At 50.8% G+C, this 19571-nt stretch overlaps 1 protein-coding gene across 5 annotated transcripts in view; it reads left to right on the forward strand.

Moving 5' to 3' along the window:
* Positions 1-19571, forward strand: part of SLC22A5 (solute carrier family 22 member 5) — an 88540-nt gene that overhangs the window by 60713 nt on the left and 8256 nt on the right. For 4 of the 5 annotated variants that reach the window (XR_006735047.1, XR_006735048.1, XR_006735051.1 and 1 more), the window contains exon 13: positions 11352-11392. The gene's annotated coding sequence lies outside the window, so the exon portion shown is untranslated. Of the gene's footprint in view, positions 1-11351; positions 11393-15933; positions 16666-19571 lie in introns of those variants that run through there. The other variant, XR_006735050.1, reaches the window with a different exon arrangement.

Raw genomic sequence — 19571 nt, forward strand, 5'->3', positions numbered from 1 at the left:
TCTTGGAGACTTTACAGAATGAAGAAGTCTGTAGGCCAGAGGTTCTTATCCCCAGGTCCACAGACTTCTCTTCAGGGGCTATGGATCCCACCCCAGTGTTAACAAATTGTGCATTTGGTGGGGCATGGCTCTCATCAGATTCTTTTCTACCGGAAAGATCTGTGATCCAAACCGCTATTTAAGCCAAGAGTAGCCTTCCTAATAAAGAAGAGGATGTTTTCCTACAAGAGCCAAGTTTTAGCTGAATTACCAGCACCGAGTAACGGAGACTCCAAAATGACTCTACAAAAAAAAGCGCAGGCTGGGCATTGTGGTTCACACCTGTAATCCCAGCACTTGGGGAGGCCAAGGCGGAAAGGTTGAGGCCAGGAGTTCGAGACCAGCCTGGGAAAGGCTTCATCTCTACAAAAAAATTTAAAAATTAGCCAGGTGTGGTGGTGTGCACCTGTAGTCTCAGCTATAATGCTTGGGAGGCTGAGGTGGGTGGATCACTTGATCCCAGGATTTTGAGGGTGCAGTGAGCTATATGATGAGCCACTGCCCTCCAGCCTGGGCGACAGAGCAAGACCTTGTCTCTAGAAAGTAAAAAGAAAGAAAGGAAGAAACCCAGATCCCACCCTCACACCGATTGTCCCCAGGAACTTTGTATTCCTCCTACAATTGGAGTTTATGGCAACTGGGACCTTAAGGACTTTGTTGCCACAGATTGAGAGATTTGGAGCCCTGCAAGTTAGACCAGTGGTCTGGCACCCACCTCCAGGGAGGACAGCCTGGAGACAGAGCAGACCCTGCAAGTGTAGGCGTGTGAGGAGGAAAAGAGAGCCATGTTTACCCTGGTGAACATGGAATAGTAGTAAAACTAGAGTACTCCTAGGCTTGCATATGAGTTCTAGTCTTTATTATTATTAAGTCATTCTAAAAACCCCTATTTCAAACCAGAGTTCTGAGGCAGATTCTGGTCTCCATTTCTGGGAGACAGTTCTGATGTTCCCAGAAACTGTCAGGAGTGTGTGGTGCACAGCAGGGGACAACGAAGGAAAAGAAAACCGGAAGAGGAGAAAAGTGAATAAAAAAGAAATTTCTCAAATTAGAGTAAAATACTGAACTCCGTTCTGCAAGCACACAGCTAGTACCGTGACTAGGTCCCGAATTTTGGCAACCCCTTCAGTTGTATTTTTTAAGTCCTGGCCACAGTTATAAATAGGGAACCCTATCTGTTGAGATTTCCCCAGGGGGGTGGAGTTACATAAACAGTTTGGATGGTTATGTCTTCTTAAACAGTTTCTGAAAATCCTGAAAAAATCCCACTTATTTAGTAGTCTGGTGCCTTGAGGCCGCGCTGGGAGTCCCTGGGAGGCCGCAGAATCACTTCCTCCTGACCCAGCCGGGGCAGGGCCTGGCTTCATGAGAGAGAACAGGAGAGGAAGAGCCTGGGTGGGGGTGGCCCGGCAGTGGAAGGGAGGAGGAGGCCCCAGATTGTCCTTGTACAGCTGGGTCTTGTCACCAGGAGGGAGCAGGGGCCAAGGATGGAGCAGACATAGGTCTTCTGGGGACTTGGCTCTTTCCGGAGGGAGCGTGTGTTCCAGGCACACTCTTCCCATTTCACAATCTGATATGATGCTGGAAACAGGGTTCCTCGGTCCCTAAATCATGTTGAGATTGTTCCCCTCTTCCTTACAGTCTCAGCAGCCTTGGTGGCCTTGAGGGTTTCTCAGACCCAAGGAGCTGAGGCTCATCTGACAAATGCCTACATCTCTTTTGACACATCCTTGTCTCCACTCCGGGAGCCTCCGAAAAGCCATCTAGACCAGAAAAATTGGTCTTCTGTACCAGTGGGAGTGGCTTAATATCATCCTCCCCACTCAGATTTTAATTTTGTCATTAGAAATAGATTTTTAGGCCGGGCGCGGTGGCTCATGCCTGTAATCCTAGCTCTCTGGGAGGCCGAGGTGGGTGGATTGCTCGAGGTCGGGAGTTCGAGACCAGCCTGAGCGAGACCCGGTCTCTACTAAAAATAGAAATAAATTATCTGGACAACTAAAAATATATATATAGAAAAAATTAGCCAGGCATGGTGGCGCATGCCTGTAGTCCCGGCTACTCAGGAGGCTGAGGCAGGAGGATTGCTTGAGCCCAGGAGTTTGAGGTTGCTATGAGCTAGGCTGACACCACGGTACTCACTCTAGCCCGGGCAACAAAGTGAGACTCTGTCTCAAAAAAAAAAAAAAGAAATAGATTTTTAGTTAAGCATTCTCTCTTCCCAAATGTCTTTTTGGAAATGCAATTAGCTAAAGATATTATTCATTAGTATAATTTATACTAATTATAAACTCATTAGTATAAATTAACTTTATCAAACTGATGCATGCACTTCTATTTAAAGAGAACTTGGTCTAGTGGTTCTTAGACTTTTTGAGGTCACCCACCCCTTCCCCAGGAATATTCACAGACATCCCAACTTTTGTACTCTAGAGATTTCAGGGACCCCTTTGACCCTATCCTGAGGTTCTGGGTTCTTATGAGAGGTGGTAAGTGGGAAAAGGTGGTGATGAAGGGCAAGAGCAGGTACAGACAGGGAACCTGGGTGCTGCTAGAGGTCACTTGGTTGTTTACCCAAGACCAGTGAAAATCTCAGAAACAGGTGTCTGCTGCCCAACTGTGATTGTTGCCTATCCCAGAGAGAAGGTATGTCTCTGTCAGCAGTGACACACGCCATGGTCATATCTCTGAGCTCCCAGAGCATGCTACTGGATAGGAGGAAAACTGCCCTGGGGACACTGGAGCTGGCTTCCACTTGGGGAGGCAGATGGCAGCCTGTGTCCCTCTGCTAGGTTGGGGTCCTCTTGGTAAGGTGACAGAGACCACTGGCCTACTGCCACCACCTCCCAGCAGAAGAAGTGGGGGCTTGGACACCCCAGAATATAAACTCATAACCTCGAGTCTGAGATCTCTTTTATTTTCTTTAGGGAAGTCAATTTTATGACGTAGCTTTTGATTGCTAGGGTATTGTTCTGTTCAAACTGGGGGAAACATGGGGGAAGTTTTTGGATCTAGACTTCATCCAAAAGCATCACTGGGGATTTTGGAAGTGATGCACCATAGTGAAACAGGCACAGTGATTGTTTGGAGTCCAGAGCTTATTATGCGAAGCTCCTCCTGTCTGTGTTGTGACTCAAGAAGCGGAGAATTTCCCCTTTGGGAGCCAGCTGGACAAGTGTCAACACTGCTGTCTTTGCAGGCTCTGGCACAGAGGAGCAGGGCCTGCACGAAGGGGAGTCTGCAGGGTCTGGGGGGCTGGACTCAGTCTAACACACACGAAAAGGGGCAACCCTTCTCTTAAGCCAGTCAGCCACGGTCCCCTCCCCCCCGCAGAGCCATTCCCAGCACCTGGCCCAGTATGGATCCCAGGTGGGCATCAGCACATGCTCGTTGCACTGAGTGGAGGCTGGGCGCCCTCCCACAGCACACCTCGGGACCAGGACCAGGCCGCCACAGCAACTCAGGTGGACACAGTCTCACGATCACATGCGGTCCTTCTCCAGCACTCGCCTTCAGACCTTCTCCTTCGCTTCTTTGTGTTCTTTAGTATTAGTAATTTTTATTTCTTTATTCACTGGATTTCTTGATATTAAGATACTTAAACAGGATACAAAAAGCACTAGCTATAGGTGAACAGACCAGTAAATTGAACCTTCATGAACTTTTTGTTCATTAGAGATACCACTGAAAGAGTGAAAAGACAAGCTAGAAACTAGAAGATGTTCTCAGTAACTTACCTTATAGTGGACTAGGACTTGTATCCAGAGACAGAGAACTGAGTACAGAGAACTCCTGCAAGTCAATAAGAAAAAGACAAATTAGGTGAAAGTCTTGAACAGGAGCATCATAAACATGGATAGGAAATAGCCAATTAGCAAGTTAAAACTTATAAGATACCACTATACACCCATGAAAAGGACTAAAATTTTAAAGATTGATAATACCAAATGTTGGCAAACTCTCATACATTGCTGGTAGGAGTGCACAATCATTTTGGAAAACTATTTGGCAGTATCTACTAAAGCTAAGATTATACCCATTCCAGAAACCATCAGTTCCACTTCTAGGTATATACTCAAGAGGAATGAGAGGAAATACCCATCAAAAGGCATAAACAAGAATGTTCATGGTATCTTTATTCATAGGACCCACAAACTGGAAACAACCCAAATGTCCCATCAACAATAGAATGATTAATTGTCATATCCATACAATGGAATACAACACAGCAATTTTAAAAAAAGAAAAAAACTATGGCTACACATGACATCACAGGTGGATCACACTGACAGTGTTGAGCTACAGAAGCCAGACACTCAAATGTATGTATGAAGTTCAAAAACAGATAAAATTAATCTGAGGTGATTGACGTCAGAACAGAGGTTACCTTTTGGATAGATAACTGACAGGGAGGGCATGAGGGGCGTCCTGTGGTTTTAGAAATATTCTGTATCCCTGCTGCTCCTCACCTTCCTCCTTCACTGGCTCCTGGATGATAAGAACACACCTCACGGCCGGGCGTAGTGGCTCACGCCTGTAATCCTGGCACTCTGGGAGGCCGAGGCAGGAGGATCGCTTGAGGTCAGGTGTTCGAGACCAGCCTGAGCAAGAGCGAGACCCTGTCTCTACTAAAAATAGAAAAATTAGCCGGGTGTGGTGGCATTCACCTGTAGCCCCAGCTACTCGGGAGGCTGAGGCAGGAGAATTGCTTGAGCCCAAGAGTTTGAGGTTGCTGTGAGCTGGGCTGTTGCCACAGCACTCTAACCCAGGTGACAGAGTGAGACTCTGTCTCAAAAAAAAAAAAAAACCCAGAACACACCTTCGTCTCTGAACCCCAGTGGCTAGCATAGCCCTGGGGCTATGTAGAGAGCGAGTGAAGTGGGACACAGCCTTTACTCCTGAAGCATTATCAGCGTGACATCCCTGTGTGTCAGAGGGGAATCAGTCTGGGGAGACAATTAAGAAATGTTCAAAGTCCGCTGTGAAACAAAGCAGAAAATAAGTGTCACAAAGAGAAGCAGAAGTGAGGCACTTTCAGCAGAATGAGGAGGGGGTGGCACAGGGGCTGAGGTATTCACAGCTGCTCAGGGGACTAGGACGGCTTCCTGACAGAGACGGTATTGAGCTGAACTTTGAAAGTGGTTGAGATTACAACAGGTAGAAGAGGGCTGAGACGGGCACCCCAGGCTCGGGGAATGGCATAGCCCCATGGTTCCCAAACATTAGGGCATATCAGCATCGCATGGAGGGCTTGTTGAAACACAGTGTGCTGCCCTGCCCCGCTGAGGCCTGGGGCAGGGCCTGAGAATGTGCATTTCTAACAAGTCCCAGGTGATGCTGATTTGGCCAGTCTGGGGACCGCTGTTTGAGAACTGCTGGCTTAAGCCACAGCCAGCCGGTCTGAGCAGCTGCATCTCACTCCGGGCACCGTGTTCTGTGAGTGCAGCACAGCACGGGAGGGGTGTGGACGGGTGGGGTGGGCTGGAGACTGTCAGCCTTTGGCTGTCTCAGGAGTTTGGACCTAATTTTATAGACTTAATTTAAGGCCACAGTGGATGGACACGGTAGAATGACCTGGTCTCCAGGGATGCCCCACTCTAGGGTCTGGGGACACCCTCAGCCTGAAGCTGTACAGACAGGCGGGTGGTAAATTCATACCGGGTCTGTCCTTACAGAGACGAGCCCTGCCCCGCCCCACTCCTCACAGGTGCTGAGGGCGACAGTTGACACAAGGAAGTGCTGAAGCAAGGCATGATGTTCAACACGCCTCGCAGGATTGAGCGTAGCCCTGCGATCAGGCGTGCAGTGGGGACGGCGGGTGGGAAAGGAATCGGCCAGTCTGACCATTCAGGAAAAGCAACAGTTTTGGCCTCAATAAAGAGATAATTAGTCTGTATTTTTCTTTCCTGTGGCCTAGGGCCCTCCCAGATTCCCAGGGGCAAGGCTGTCACACCACATACCCAGCCCATTTCTGTCACTAGGGAAGCACCTAGACCCAGGTAGTTTCCTCCAAATGGTTTCTCTTTGGCTAAGAAATAGAGAGTTGGTCGCCTGGGCAGGGCCTGGGGAGGCAGGCACACTTCGGATGCCCGGGGGAAAGGGTTGCCACCCCTCAACAGGGCCATCCTGGTAAGGACACACCGGACCAGCAAGACTGGCCCTTTCCCCAGTGACCCAGTCATGCAAAGCAGATGCCATCTGTCACCCTGTGTACTGGCTTCCAGTTATGCCTCCAGTAAGCTCCAGTTACTGAGTACCAACTCTCTGCAAAGTAATTTCCTGATTGTGGTAGAGACACAAAGGTGAATCAGGCATGGTCCTGCCCTCCAGAAACATACAATTTAATAGGAAGAGGGGAGACAGCAGCCATCCTTGGTCATTAGCACCCTTCTGCCTGGTCCTCGTTCCCTCCCTCTGCATCCCTCTCCATCAGTCCCTCATGCTGGGGTTGGGGCTCTCACTCAGCCTTCACCACACCAGGTATCACAGGGGCCCTGGGCTCCCCAAGGTGAATAGTGAAGATGCTTGTGGTCTGGTGGGGGCCCCTCATGCCCCATAGCTGGAGATAGGCCAGCTCCTGAGCAGGAACTCTCCAGCCACGTCCCTGCTTCGGGGCCATGACAGTCACCTCTGGGCTGAGGACCCCCAAGCCTCCCCGATGGCTGGGCTGCACACTGGTCAGGGAACTTGGGCCCCCTTTGCCTCATTCAGCCTATGCCAGACCCACCAAACCAGAGGCCACTGGGAGTCATAGCTGCTGCATGCATGACGGTCCATAAGAAGATGGCAAAATTCTTGTCCTTAGACTGTCCTGAAGCCTCATGGGGGAGGGGGACAGGTGTACACACAGCATGTTGCACACTGTAGCAGAGACGTGTTTGAGTGTGGCAGCAAGCAGAGTGGAAGCAGACCAGTTCTGTCCAACAAGGGGACACTGCAAAGCTCCTGTCATGGCATGGGCCGTGGTGGAAGCAGATCCTCAGGATTTTGGACTCTAGTGTTTGCTGAACACCAGACACTGTGCTAAGTATTTTACCGGTGTTTTGTTTAGTCCCCACCACAAGCCAGTGAGATAGGTGTTACATTCCAGTTTTACAGATGAGCAAACTGAGGCTCAGAAAGGATCACGCATTGATCTGGCATAGTATCTATTGAGCACCTATTGTGTGCTTGGCAGTGTAGACCCAAATCCCTTCTTCATGGAGCTCGCATTCCATAGGTGAAGTCACTTGCCCAAGATGAGGCTGGAATGTGTCAGAGCCAGGATTCGCACCTAGGTCCGGCGGCCTGCAGGGCTTGTGCTTTTTCCCGCTTCCCCCAGAACTCACAGCCCTCAGGACACCCTTCTTGGGGAGCACAGCCTGCCTCTGCCCACCCCGTGGGAGTCTGAGGAGTGCGGAGCAGGGCTGTGTCAGGTGGCAGAGGAGCTGCTGAGCCTGGAGAGCCTGAGCACCCCAGGGCTCCCCAGGGGGGGAGGGCAGAGCTTCCCCAGGGAGATGTCGGGGGGGATGTGGGCAGTCTGTTCCAGGGCCAGAGAGTGACACCCTCTTCCACTGAGTGGGGAATCCCCTTGGATTTCACTGGTTTATGGGAGGCGCCTGTTGTTTTTCTACGGTTCAGATCCTCAAGGGAGGACAACTCAAGGATTAAATCAGCCGCTGGCACCTGCGTGGCTCCTTGGGTTGAGGGCTCAGCTCCTGCCCTCCCTTCCCCCAGCCACCAGGAGACCCGTGGCACTGCCACTGGGCAGTGATGTTTTCTCGTAACCCAAGGAAGTGATCAGAGATTTGCAAACCTCCAATCCCCCCACTCGCAAAAAAATATAGGATTCTATATTAGAGCATTTACTCACCGTAGCAATCAGTGTAAATTGCCAGTGTGGGGGGAGTGAGTAAAGTGTGGTGAAAATCTACATAAAATCATGAAATACTATGCAGCCATTAAAAATCATTATGGAGAAAAAATGACATGAGAAGAGTGCTTTATAACAGATTTGGTCAGATTTCAAGTCATAAAACAAGGTACATGATCTAATTTTTAAAAATATATTTATATATGCATAGAAAATGTCTGGAAGGATACATAGCAAGTGTTAACTGTAGTTATCTCTGGGTAGTAGAAGTGTAAGTTTTCTTCTGTTTTCCAAATTTCCTTCAGTGAAAATGCATGTCTTTTGTAATCATGGAGAAAAATTCCCACAGTGTATATTGGAGAGAGAAGAGAGAGGGAATGTTTTCTTTTGGGCCTGTGCTTCGATGGCCCCGGGCCCCAGCCGAGTTCCAGGAACGCAGCTATTGTAGAAGCGACAGGGGAAGCCTGGGAGCAGCGGAGTGAGGGCCAGCGAGGAACCAGTGTGAGGAGAACTGGCCGCTGGCCAGGGCTCATCGTAAATAGAGGCCCCTCCCATCCTTACTCTCTACCTTTAGCCACATTGTATTGGCTTCATCCCACTTGACTGGACGTGCTGCCTGCGTCTCTGTCTTCCGGGTGATGACTTGCCTCCTGCACCAGGAGGCTGCTCGCTGGGAGCGGGGCCCCGTCTGTCTGGCTCACCCCGACTTCCCACCAGGAGAAAGGCCCCGGCTGGATCTTGGCTGGCAATCAGCTGAGGATTGCTCAGTAGCCTCAAGTTATGGATATTTATTCAAAGGCCACACGTGGCAGTGAGAAAACAGAAATAATTTCATGGGAATCTAGGAACAGGCAGAGAGCTGGTTTTTAGGACCAGAAATGGATGAAGCTCAGCAACCTAGAGGACCTGGCCCAGCCTTTTTTTTTTTTTTTTTTTGAGACAGGGTCTCACTCTGCTGCCCAGGCTAGAGTGCCGTGGCATCAGCCTAGCTCACAGCAACCTCAAACTCCTGGGCTCAAGCGATCCTCCTGCTTCAGCCTCCCAAGTAGCTGGGACTACAGTCATGTGCCACCATGCCCAGCTAATTTTTTCTGTATATATATTTTTTAGCTGTCCAAATCATTCATTTCTATTTTTAGTAGAGACGGGGTCTTGCTCTTGCTCAGGCTGGTCTCAAACTCCTGACCTCGAGCGATTCTCCCGCCTCGGCCTCCCAGAGTGCTAGGATTACAGGCGTGAGCCACCGCGCCCAGCCTGGCCCAGCCTTAGTAACAACCATTGCCACTTACAGGTGTTGTAGAAATGCCAGCTTTGTACTTTACTTTTTTTTTTTTTTTTTTTTGAGACAGAGTCTCACTCTGTTGCCTGGGCTAGAGTGCCGTGGCGTCAGCCTAGCTCACAGCAACCTCAAACTCCTGGGCTCAAGCAATCCTCCTGCCTCAGCCTCCTGAGTAGCTGGGACTGTAGGCATGTGCCACCATGCCCGGCTAATTTTTTCTATATATTTTTAGTTGTCCAGCTAATTTCCTTCTATTTTCAGTAGAGACAGGGTCTCGCTCTTGCTCAGGCTGGTCTTAAAACTCCTGAGCTCAAACGATCTGCCCGCCTCGGCCTCCCAGAGTGCTGGGATTACAGGTGTGAGCCACCACACCCGGCCTGTGCTTTACATTTTATAAACAAGGAAAGTGAAGGTAGAACCCATTTATCTTAGTGTCCCTTGCCCCTTTTCCTCCCACCCTCCTACTGCTGCCAGCCAACTTGGCCCCCAGCCCACAGCTTCAGCTCCTCCCTGTAAACCTGCTCCACTGAGGTCCTCATTCCAGCCATTTCTCTGACTCTGCCCTGACTGGGATCCCCCGTGACTCCAAGATGCCAAACCCAGTTGTTAATTCTCGGTCCTCATGCCACTTGACCTATCACATCCTCCTTGAAACTCTTTCTCCTGGTTTCCCTCCTGTTTCGCTTGCTAGTCCTGTGTCTCTCTTGCTGAGCTGTTGATGGAGCTCAGTCCTTGAACAGCTTCTCTGTTGACATCCACCCTCCTAGTGATCGTCTGTGGTGGCTTTAGAGAGCTGCATGCTGAGCACCCGCAGATCCTCATTTCCAGCCGGGACCTCTCCCCTGCGGTCCAGACTCACATATCCACCTGCCTACAGGCCTCTCTACCTGAATGTCTAAAAGGTACCTCACACCTAACATGTCCAAATCAGAGTTCCTTATCTTCCACCCTAAACATGCTCCATGTGCAGGCTTCTACAATTCCATCCTCTCAGTTGTTCAGGCCAAAAATCTGGGAGTTCTCCTTGACTTCTGTTTTTTATCCCTCACTTCCAATCCTTCAGCAAATCCTGTTGGCTCTACTTTCTACAATCTGACCACATCTCAGATGCTACTGCTCTGGTCCAAGACCCCATTGTCTCCTGCCAAGATTTCTGCAGTAACCTCCTAACTGGTTCTACCCTTCCTCCCCAGCTTATTCTCAATACAGCATCCAGAGTGATCCTGTTAAGATGTGGGTCACATCATGTCACTTCTCTGGATGAAACCCTCCAGTGGCTCCATCTCACAGTCAACGCTCAAGTTCATACTAGGGCCCTCCTTGAATGCCCTACACACTCCAGAGCCTCTCACTGCCTCTCTGATCCCTTCTCTTCCTCCCCCTCATTCGCTCTGCCCTGCTACATGGGCCTCCTCGCCGATCCCAGCATGCGGGCAGGCTCTGCCCTCCAGGCCTTTGCACTTCTGTTCCCTCCACCTGGACAGCTTTTTCCTCATTCCTTGTCAGGGTTCAACGCCTCAGTCCTCACTTCTTTCAGATCCTTGTTCATGATTTCCGTCCTCAGGCCTCTAGCCTTCCCTGGACACACTCTTTGAGTTTCGACACTCCTTCCCGCCTCCTGCCCCCACACTCCCCACCCACCTCTCCTGCTTTATTTTTTCTCCATAGCACTTACCACCCCTGACTAGTGTATTTTTAATTTATTAATTTTGTTAGTGGTTGGTCTCCCCCAGCAGATTGTAAGCTCCATGAGCACAGAGGTTTCTGTCTGCTTTGTCCACTGTCGTATCCCCAGAGCCCTAGGACGGTGCCTGGAATTTAGTAGATGCTCAGTAAATATATCAGTGTCAATGAGTGAAGGGACCACTTACTGTTTATACAAGGCTTTGAGACGAGGTAGAAAGAGCACTGGGGTTTCTGCCATCAGACGAGCATTGTTAAGGCCTGTTAGTTAGGGTGAGTGAGCAAGAAACCCTCCCAGTGGAGAGCGCCCCTGCCAGGGTGCCTGTGTCCGCCCTGGGCCAGCAAGCGGCCGGCGCTCACCTCGGTGGCTTCTGGAGAACTCGCCAGCTCACCACCCGTGGGCTCTGCTCGCTCAGCTTCCGTCCAGGCTGGCTTTGCTCCAAGACCCGTCCTCGGTGCTCTGCCTCAGTCCTTTGCTTTCTTTTTTTTTTTCTGCAGGTGCCAGAGTTTGCAGCCTATTGGAGGAAGACAACAACAAGGTAAGAGAACAATAAGACTATGTTTAGTTTGGGACTTCCCAACTTGAAAGGCCTTGGAAAGTGTTCGAGGAGGACCAGGGTGCTCAAACTGTTGGCAGCTGGGTGAAGTGAAGGCCTAAGGGGTTTGTGCTGACTTCCTGGACAGAGCGAGAACCCTGGGGGCAGCAAGGACAGCTCAGTGTCATCAGAGACGGCTGTGAGGTCTTTAGGCCCAGGAAAACAGTGCTTCCCTTGGAAATATGTGGCACCTTCAGGGTCGACAGTTCGGTCCTCCTGCTCTGCCTCCCTTCCCTGCCCCCAGGCCTCCCTTCCTCCCTTCCTCGAGGTTCTGCCTGGCTTTCGAAATCGTGCCCTGCCATGGCGAAGTGTCTAGGGCTTTTGTTTTTAGCAAGGCTGGTTTAGTTCTGGATCCAGAGGAATATACTAGGATCCTCCTAGCACAGGGTTTCTCTGATTCTGTGTTAAATCTCAGTCCAAATTTTAAAAGTGGAAAAACTTCGCAAATCATGGATGTGGGGGAATGTGCGCCGACGTGTACTGCTGATGTGACTGGGAAAGGGGCAGCGTGTGAAAGTGTGTCCAGCCTTTGACCAAGCAATTCCACTTCCCAGAATGTATTTTAGGAAAATAATCACATTTGTGCAAAGGTGTATGTTCAAAGATATTTATAACTGCATTGCTTATAATAGAAAAAAAAAGGAAAGATCTGAAAGCCCAACGAAAAGGAATTGGCTATTCGAAACTGGTACATCCACACAAGGGAATGTCCTTAGGCAGAATGATGTAGACGTGTATTTATTAACAAGAAAGATATTTGGATGTATTGTTTTTTAAAAATTGAAAAATGGAAAAATCTTAGAAAACACCCAAAGAAAGTAGCTTTGGACTCAGCCTGAAGAGTTGAAATCCAGAGCTGTCTCTCAACCAACCTGGGAACTCAGGCAGGTAACGTGGTCTCCCTGAGCCCCTCTTTCCTGCCTACAAAATGGGCATAAAGAAGCTGGGAGAACTTGGTGATGTGAACACATCTAAAGACCGCAGCATAGCCGGCACGAGTGACAGCTCAGCACACGGGTGCTGGGACAAGACATGGACTTGACAGTATTTTTAGCCTGCGTATGAGCCTGGAAACATTCTGGAAATTCATAGACCAGGAGTGGGGTTTTTTGATGGGTAGAATCATGAGTGGTTTTCAATATTTTCTCATTTTTCTACAAGGAATATATACTACTTATATAATGATGGTGTAGTAAAAAAAAAAGTAACCATTTAAAATGTTTTTTTAAAAAAACGCAGTGCATTCAGCAAGCAAGGCCACTGAGTGGCCCCTGGGCAGGGCCCTGGAGAACGGAGGGAGAGGCAGGGAGGGGAGGAAATGGGGAGGGCCGTGGTGAAGGAAGAGACAGGGCGGTCAGACCCGAGGGCTGGTGCCCAGAGCAAGCATGTGTGTGTCTCCCCGTCCCTCGTCACTGGCACTTCCTGGGTGAGCTCCAGGGAAGAGCTTTGGTGACCGAAGGCTCGTGTGTCCCAGCTGCAGAGGATTATGGGTGTGTGCAGCCTCCTTCAGCTGCTGAGACAACCCGCCTCTAGCACATCCAGGTAGGAGCCCTGTGGCTCTAGCCCTGGGCCTGCCTCAGCCACCTTTAGTAAACCCAGCATCTTTGTCCATGTCGAGTAGGAAAGGCAGGGAATCCTAGTGAATTCCCGGAAGTCATCCTAAAAGGATTAGCACCTCTCTTCTCTGGCAGCCCAGTAGGCCTCACACCCAAGAGCAGGGTCTCCCGAGCGGATACAGCCTGCTGGGAAAGGGAGACAGTGACCAGCCGCCAGGCTTCTCCCCCCGCCGGCCACCAACTGCCTCACTGGCAGTGACGTCAGGAGAAACGCTTCCACACAATGAGGTTTATGCCCACCCGTGCCAGTTCACTGAGCATTCTTTTCTTTTCTTTGTTTTTTTTTTTTTTTTTGAGACAGTGTCTTGCTATATGTTGCCTAGGCTTGGTCCAAACTCCTGGGTCAAGCAATCTGCCTGTCTTGGCTGCGTAGCTGGAATGTGCCACCACACCCAGCTCATTGAGAATGTTTTGGGCATGGCTTATCTGCATAGGTGAACTTTCCAAATAATTTAATTTAATCTCATCACATTGCGATTTTTTATTGTACTCATTTTGAGGATTTACACCATTTGATTTCTTGACTGGCATTTTCATGGTGCTTCGAGAGAGAAAGGAGATTGGGACATGTGAACAGCCTGACATGTTTAACTGGAAGCGCTGTTGTACCTCTTTCGGATGGATCTGTCTCTGAACTGTGTTGTAACCTTCCCTGCCCTGTGACAGCTCTCGTAAGCAGTATGGTGACCACATTTAACCTTTCGTTGATAATTCCCAGTCATCTTCATGAACATACATGTTTACCTTGGAATTATCATGCTAAGTAGAACTGTTTGTCCCTCCGTGGTGGGCCCCGGTCATTGTGCAGGAATTCCTTACTCCTTTCTTCACAGTTGTCCCTGTCTCTGGCTGCCTCTTGTCTGTGTGTTTGTGGGGAGACTCTGCGTTACAGTGTGTCAGCTTCTGAGCTGCTGGTTTTCAGTGGCCGACCCAGATGACTTTGCCAGGGCATCTTCACCATGGCCCGCCCAGCCCTGCTCCTGGTGACCTGCCCTCCGCACACCTCCCAGGACCTGGCCTTTGTGGGTGGCGGACACCAGGCTCCATGTCTTTATGCTTCCTACTGGGTTTGGCCATGGAAGACCCCACAGAGGTTGGAGGGTGGGAAGAGGTGATGTTGGGCTACTTTATTCCCCCAGCTCCCTCCCTTGCCGGGCCTCAGGGCAGCAGTGTCTGTTGTATACCCCAAATCCATGGCTTCTGTTGGCAGCCCCCTTGTGCAGCTCTCCTGGGTCCCAGTGACGCCCCCCTTCCTCCCTTGGTGGAGAGGTGACAGTCACAGCTACCACTATTGCTGGCTCCGGGGTGCTTCACCTTCCCATGTGGGTTTCCCTTAATCCTGCTCACCCCTTTGTAAATAGTGCCTGAAACTCCCCAGTACCAGTGGGGTGTGCCTGTGTGTCCTGCGGGGACCCAGCCCATGCAGGAACCTTTTCTGATCTGCATCTAAAACAAGAGTAAATACTCCGTGGGTGTGGGTGAGCCCTGAGAGACTCTCCTGGGAGTCCTGGAGATGAGCTTTGTGACATTTCTAGGCTACTCACGGGCTTTTTTTTTTTTGCTATTGTTCACAACCAAGTTTTTAACTGGAATATACATAATAGAGGGCAGTGGATTAGTGACTTCTCCGTAAGGGAAAATATTACTTACTGGAGTGTTTGAGAAGGAAAATACGCATGTAACATAAAGGGAAACCAGGAGTGAGAATTTATGATGACTTTCAGAAGGTGTGTGATAGGCTGGAAAGGATCAACACTTTCAGAAAAGGAGCAGATACCGTCCTGGATAACAGATCTTGCTGTGTCTGGAAGGTAAAGCTCAATGTTTGGAGTCCCTCAGGCCTGACATTAAGAAGCCTGGGTGGGATCCAGCCCACCTATGCGTTTGCTCGTAGGAGCACCATGTGCTGTCAGTCCACCGGGACGAGGACACACTGGGGCCCAGAGGGGCCCCGGCCTTGCCCCCACACCCGCAAGGAGCAGTGCGGAGCCAGCCCCGGCGCCATGCCCAGCTCAGCCTGCCCACTCTCCTGCCAGGACACTCCCTGCATTCTCTGGCCTCCTCATTCTCTGGCCCCAGTCAGCCCTCATTTTTGTTTAATTTGTGTACTTCTTCGAAGCACACATACCTCTAGAGAAAAAATACAGTCAAGAACTCCTCCTGGTCACCCAGTTACTGAAGCAGGAAAAGGAAACGTTTCATACGTGCTTCGTGAAGACAACAACAGGAAGGGGTCGTGTCACTCTGGCTGGCGAGGGTTGCCACTGTGGTATCTCACAGGCAGGGAGGTGAGGTGGCACATGGGGGCCGACACAGGCAGACTCCTCAGGGCCAGGCTTCCCTCTGGCCCACCCCTGTGGACCCTCAGTCCTACCAGACAGGTGGGAAAGGCCTGGGGGAGCCAGAAAACCAGGAGAGTGGCCTTATTCATGATTAGTTTAACTCGGGGGACTTTTTTTAGCATGACTACCCTTGAGTGAGATAGCTTTATCAGTTTAGCTTGTCCTCTTGCAGCCCACGCCACTCTGTTTCCTTTGGCCAAGGGAACCTAGCCGAGGCCCCCCAGCGTCCCTGCCCAGCAGAGCTATAGGAGGCCCCAGGCCCCTTCCTGTTCACTCTTGCTCTGTAGACGCCACGCTGCAAGGAAGACATGCAGGGACACCACCTGAAGACCCAGCCTGCGGCTGAACCCCACACACTGTTGATGGCAGAGGTCCCAGAGGGCCGGGGAAGCTTGTTGAGGCCTCTCTGCACTGCCCCGTCCACAGCAGGAGGTTCATGGTCCCTGAGATTCTGGGAGGGTAGATGGGGCCCAGGTGGGTGGAACACCTGTGTGTAAGCCCCGTGTCCTGTCTTTTCCTGTCCAAGCTGCCTGCAGTTTGACCAGAGTATGCTGGAGGTCAGCCATTGCTGGAGAGGCTGCCACTAACCACACAGAGAGGAAGGAAAATTCTCAGCCCCAGCACTTAGAGCTGAGCCCAGCGTCGTCCTCAGCAAGATGCTGGAAATTCCTAATCTGGATACAGAGGCCAGGAGTAAGCATCGTCTGGAACAGAGCTGGCTGCTGTCCCCCAGATAGGCACTCAGAGTCAGACCCGCTCCCCACCCCACTGAGGTCGTCAGAGCCTCAACAGTGCCACTGTCCTGCATGGCAGCCCCTGGGAAGCCCAGTGCCACACTTCCACAAATGGCCCTGTAGCAGCTGCGCTGGGCGATCTGTTTCCCTGGGGCAGGGCGGGCCCACCTTGTTGCCATGACAAGCTGATGCAACCAGTTTCCAACAGACCCTGCCCAGGAAGCCACACGTTACAGCAGCGTGCGCAACACCGCCCTGCCCTGCACTCCAGCAGGGGTGGACATCCTCCCTCCCAGCGTCCCACTGCACTGGGCTGGAAGTGGCGTTGGAGTGGATCTGCTCTTCCCAAGATAGTAAACCAGGGACTTTTAGTCCTGGCTGCACGTTACAGTTATCTGGGATATTAAAAAATATTGATACCTGGACCTCTCTCCCACCCCAAAGATTCTGACTGCATCTATGAATCTATGAGGGTTTCAAAACATTTTTTAGTTTTTACTAAAGATGACATACATGCCAAAAAAAAAAAAAAAAAAAAAGGCACAAACCCCAAGTATAAACCTCAGTGAATTTTCACAAAGTAAACTTACCCCAAATAACCAGCATCCAGATCAAGAAACTGAACATCATCAGTGACCCCCGGACCCCTTCCAATCACAACCTGGCTCCAGGGGCAAACCTCCCTTCTAGATTCTAATGGTGTGGATTGGTTTTGCCTGTTCTCAAACATTATACTACATGAATGGAATTACACAGTGTACACTCTTGTGTCTGGCTTCTTCCACTCCGCATTGTATTTGTGAGATGATTCGTCCCAGCTGTTGCTTTTAGCTGTGGTTTCATTCTCGTTGCTGTGGAGTATTCTCCTATATGGATATTCCTCAGTTTATCAGCATTCTGCTGTTGATGGCCATTTGAGTTGTTGCTTACAGTGTGGAGCTATTACGACTACTACTGCTTTGACCATTCTGGTGTGTTTATCTTTTGGAGCACGTTTATATGCATTTCTGTTGGGTATGTACTTAGAAGTGGAATTGCTGGGCAGGTACGGATATGAGTATGTTCAGCTGTGGTATCTCCTGCCCCGTGCTTTCCTGTAGTGGCTGTACCAACTTATACTCCCTCCAGCAATGCATGAGAGTCCTGGTTGTTTCTCATCTTTGCCAACAATTGGTATTGTCTACCTTTTTCATTGTTAGCCATTCTGGTGGGTATGTAGTAGTATCACAATGTGGTTTTAATTTGCATTTCCCTGATGACTAATATAATTGAGCACATTTTCATATGTTTGTAAGCCATTAAGATCTTCTCTTTGCAAAGTGCCTGTTGAAGTATTTGGACATGAGTATTTTTTTAAAGTTCCTTAGGTCTTAATAATTCTAATGTGCAGCCAAGATCGAAAACCATTGAACTAAACTACAAATTATAATGGTATCTGCTATTGCCTTTCTCAGTGTTCTGCCCTTGAACTTAGAGCATTTTGGATCTTAGAGGACCTCATTGACCTGGAGAAAGACAGTCTTCACCCCCTGCTAAGATGGGCCTGCCAGGAGCAAGAAATTGGAACTGGCAGCTGAGAATCTTTAGGAATGTGACCTCTACTTCAGAGGGGTCCAGGAAGGGCTGTGTTGTCCACAGCTGCCACAGACATTTCCTGACCACAAAAATGGCCGTTTGCTGGTCTCCCCGGAGCTCCAGGCAATCATGTGGGGGAAGTAGAGGGCCCCATGCCAGGTACTTCCCAGTTTCTAGGCCAGCATGAATGGGACACAGCTCATGTGGCGGTTGTGGTCAGGATGGGGACAGGAGAGCATGTGTTCTGGAGACCTGGGTGGGGCTGAGGGAGGCCTGCTGTCTGTGGCGTTTGTCCTGGGTGGGGGAGCAGCGGGCTCTCCTGCGTGGCCCAGGCCTGGCCAGCTCTTGAGTTCTGTGGGTTTGCATATGGGTCCCAGCTGATGTTTCTCTCACCTATAATGGCCTCCTCTGTCATCTGCTATAGACTCTGCAGCCCACCTTGGGGCTCTCTGGCCATTCCATCCCTCTGGGACCCCTCACTCCTCTGAGCTGCACAGAACTTGGAATGAAAGTATGATACACACTGTAGTTTCTGATGACATACGCCTTGATTGAGTCCCTGTTGTGTCCTCTGTGCTCATCTCATCCCCACCTCATCCCAGGGACTGCAGGGCACTTCTCTGTGCTCCCCACGGTGAGTAAATGCCGTTTGGTAACTCACTGACAGTCTCCTCCAACTTGAGAAGGATGATGCAGTGAAAACACGGACCACACGTAGAGTCAGCACTTTCCTTCCCTCGTTCTTGAGCTGCCCTGTGTAGGCTCTGTGCTGGCACATGCCGCGTGTCGGGTTGGCAGGCGGCTCTGTACAGTGAGTCTGGAGCTGGGCCACCGGTCGGGGGCCAGGATGCTGGTGCCTACAGTGGGGAAGGGCACAGAGGCTCCTCAGCCAGAGCTACGGTGGGCCCCGAGCACCCTGGTGGAGCTCACTGCAGCTCCCTGAGCTCAGCGAGAGGTGCCGACGCGTCAGTACCTGTCCTGTGTGCTCTTTGGAAAGAACAGGGTCTGCCTTCTGTTGGCAGAAGTGCTGCCAGCTGTGCGGCATGAGAGGAGGGACATGGAGGCATGTGGGCAAAGTTGACATTTTGGAGGCTTGGTGGGCACAGAGCCAACTCTAGACTCTGTGTAAAGCCATGTCCTGTGGATTCAGGCCCATCTTGGAAATTGCTGTGAGCATAGAGCACCTCATTTCTGATAATCCAAGTGCAGAAGTTGGGGTTCCCCTGATTGGCCCAAATGGTAGCCTGCGCCCACCAGCAACCGGAGCGCTGTCCGAGCCTGGAATGATAGCAGGAAGAACGCTGCCTCCCGCGATGTAGGAGGTTCCGCATGTAGGGTGCTTCACATTCTCGCCAGCAGTCAGTGTTTTCTCATTTTCACGTTGGCCGTCTGCGTCTCATTAAAGAGAGAATCCTCTCCTGCCACTAAGCCCGCTCCCCAGCCCCTGCCCTTCCTCAGAGGCCCCTTCCCAGCAGTCATGCCCTTCCATTCTCTCCGCCCGGGTCTTCAGACCGTCCCTCTCCGCTGGCTCCTGCCACCTCGGTCGCCTGTGTGATGCTTGCCTGCACCCGCCTTCCTTGTGGGGCACAGCCTCGCCGTGGCCCCGTAGCCAAGGTTCTGGAAGGAGGTGTCTCCTCTCTCTCCCTCATCACGACTCGCTTACTCAGCAAGTGTTTCTCTTACAACTGCCTGTGCTGGGCGTGGTGGGGCTCGGGGGTGAATGGGACCACCAGCTCTGCTCCCATGAAGCTCGCAATCACGTAGGGGAGGCGGACAGAAACCATGTCAAATGTTTACATGGTGGCAGTTATGACATGTGCTGCCCCAGCCCAGCAGCAGTGCCGGTTCCCTTCCT

This window comes from Lemur catta, chromosome 5 (assembly GCF_020740605.2).
Source record: "Lemur catta isolate mLemCat1 chromosome 5, mLemCat1.pri, whole genome shotgun sequence".
Lineage (NCBI taxonomy): Eukaryota > Metazoa > Chordata > Mammalia > Primates > Lemuridae > Lemur > Lemur catta.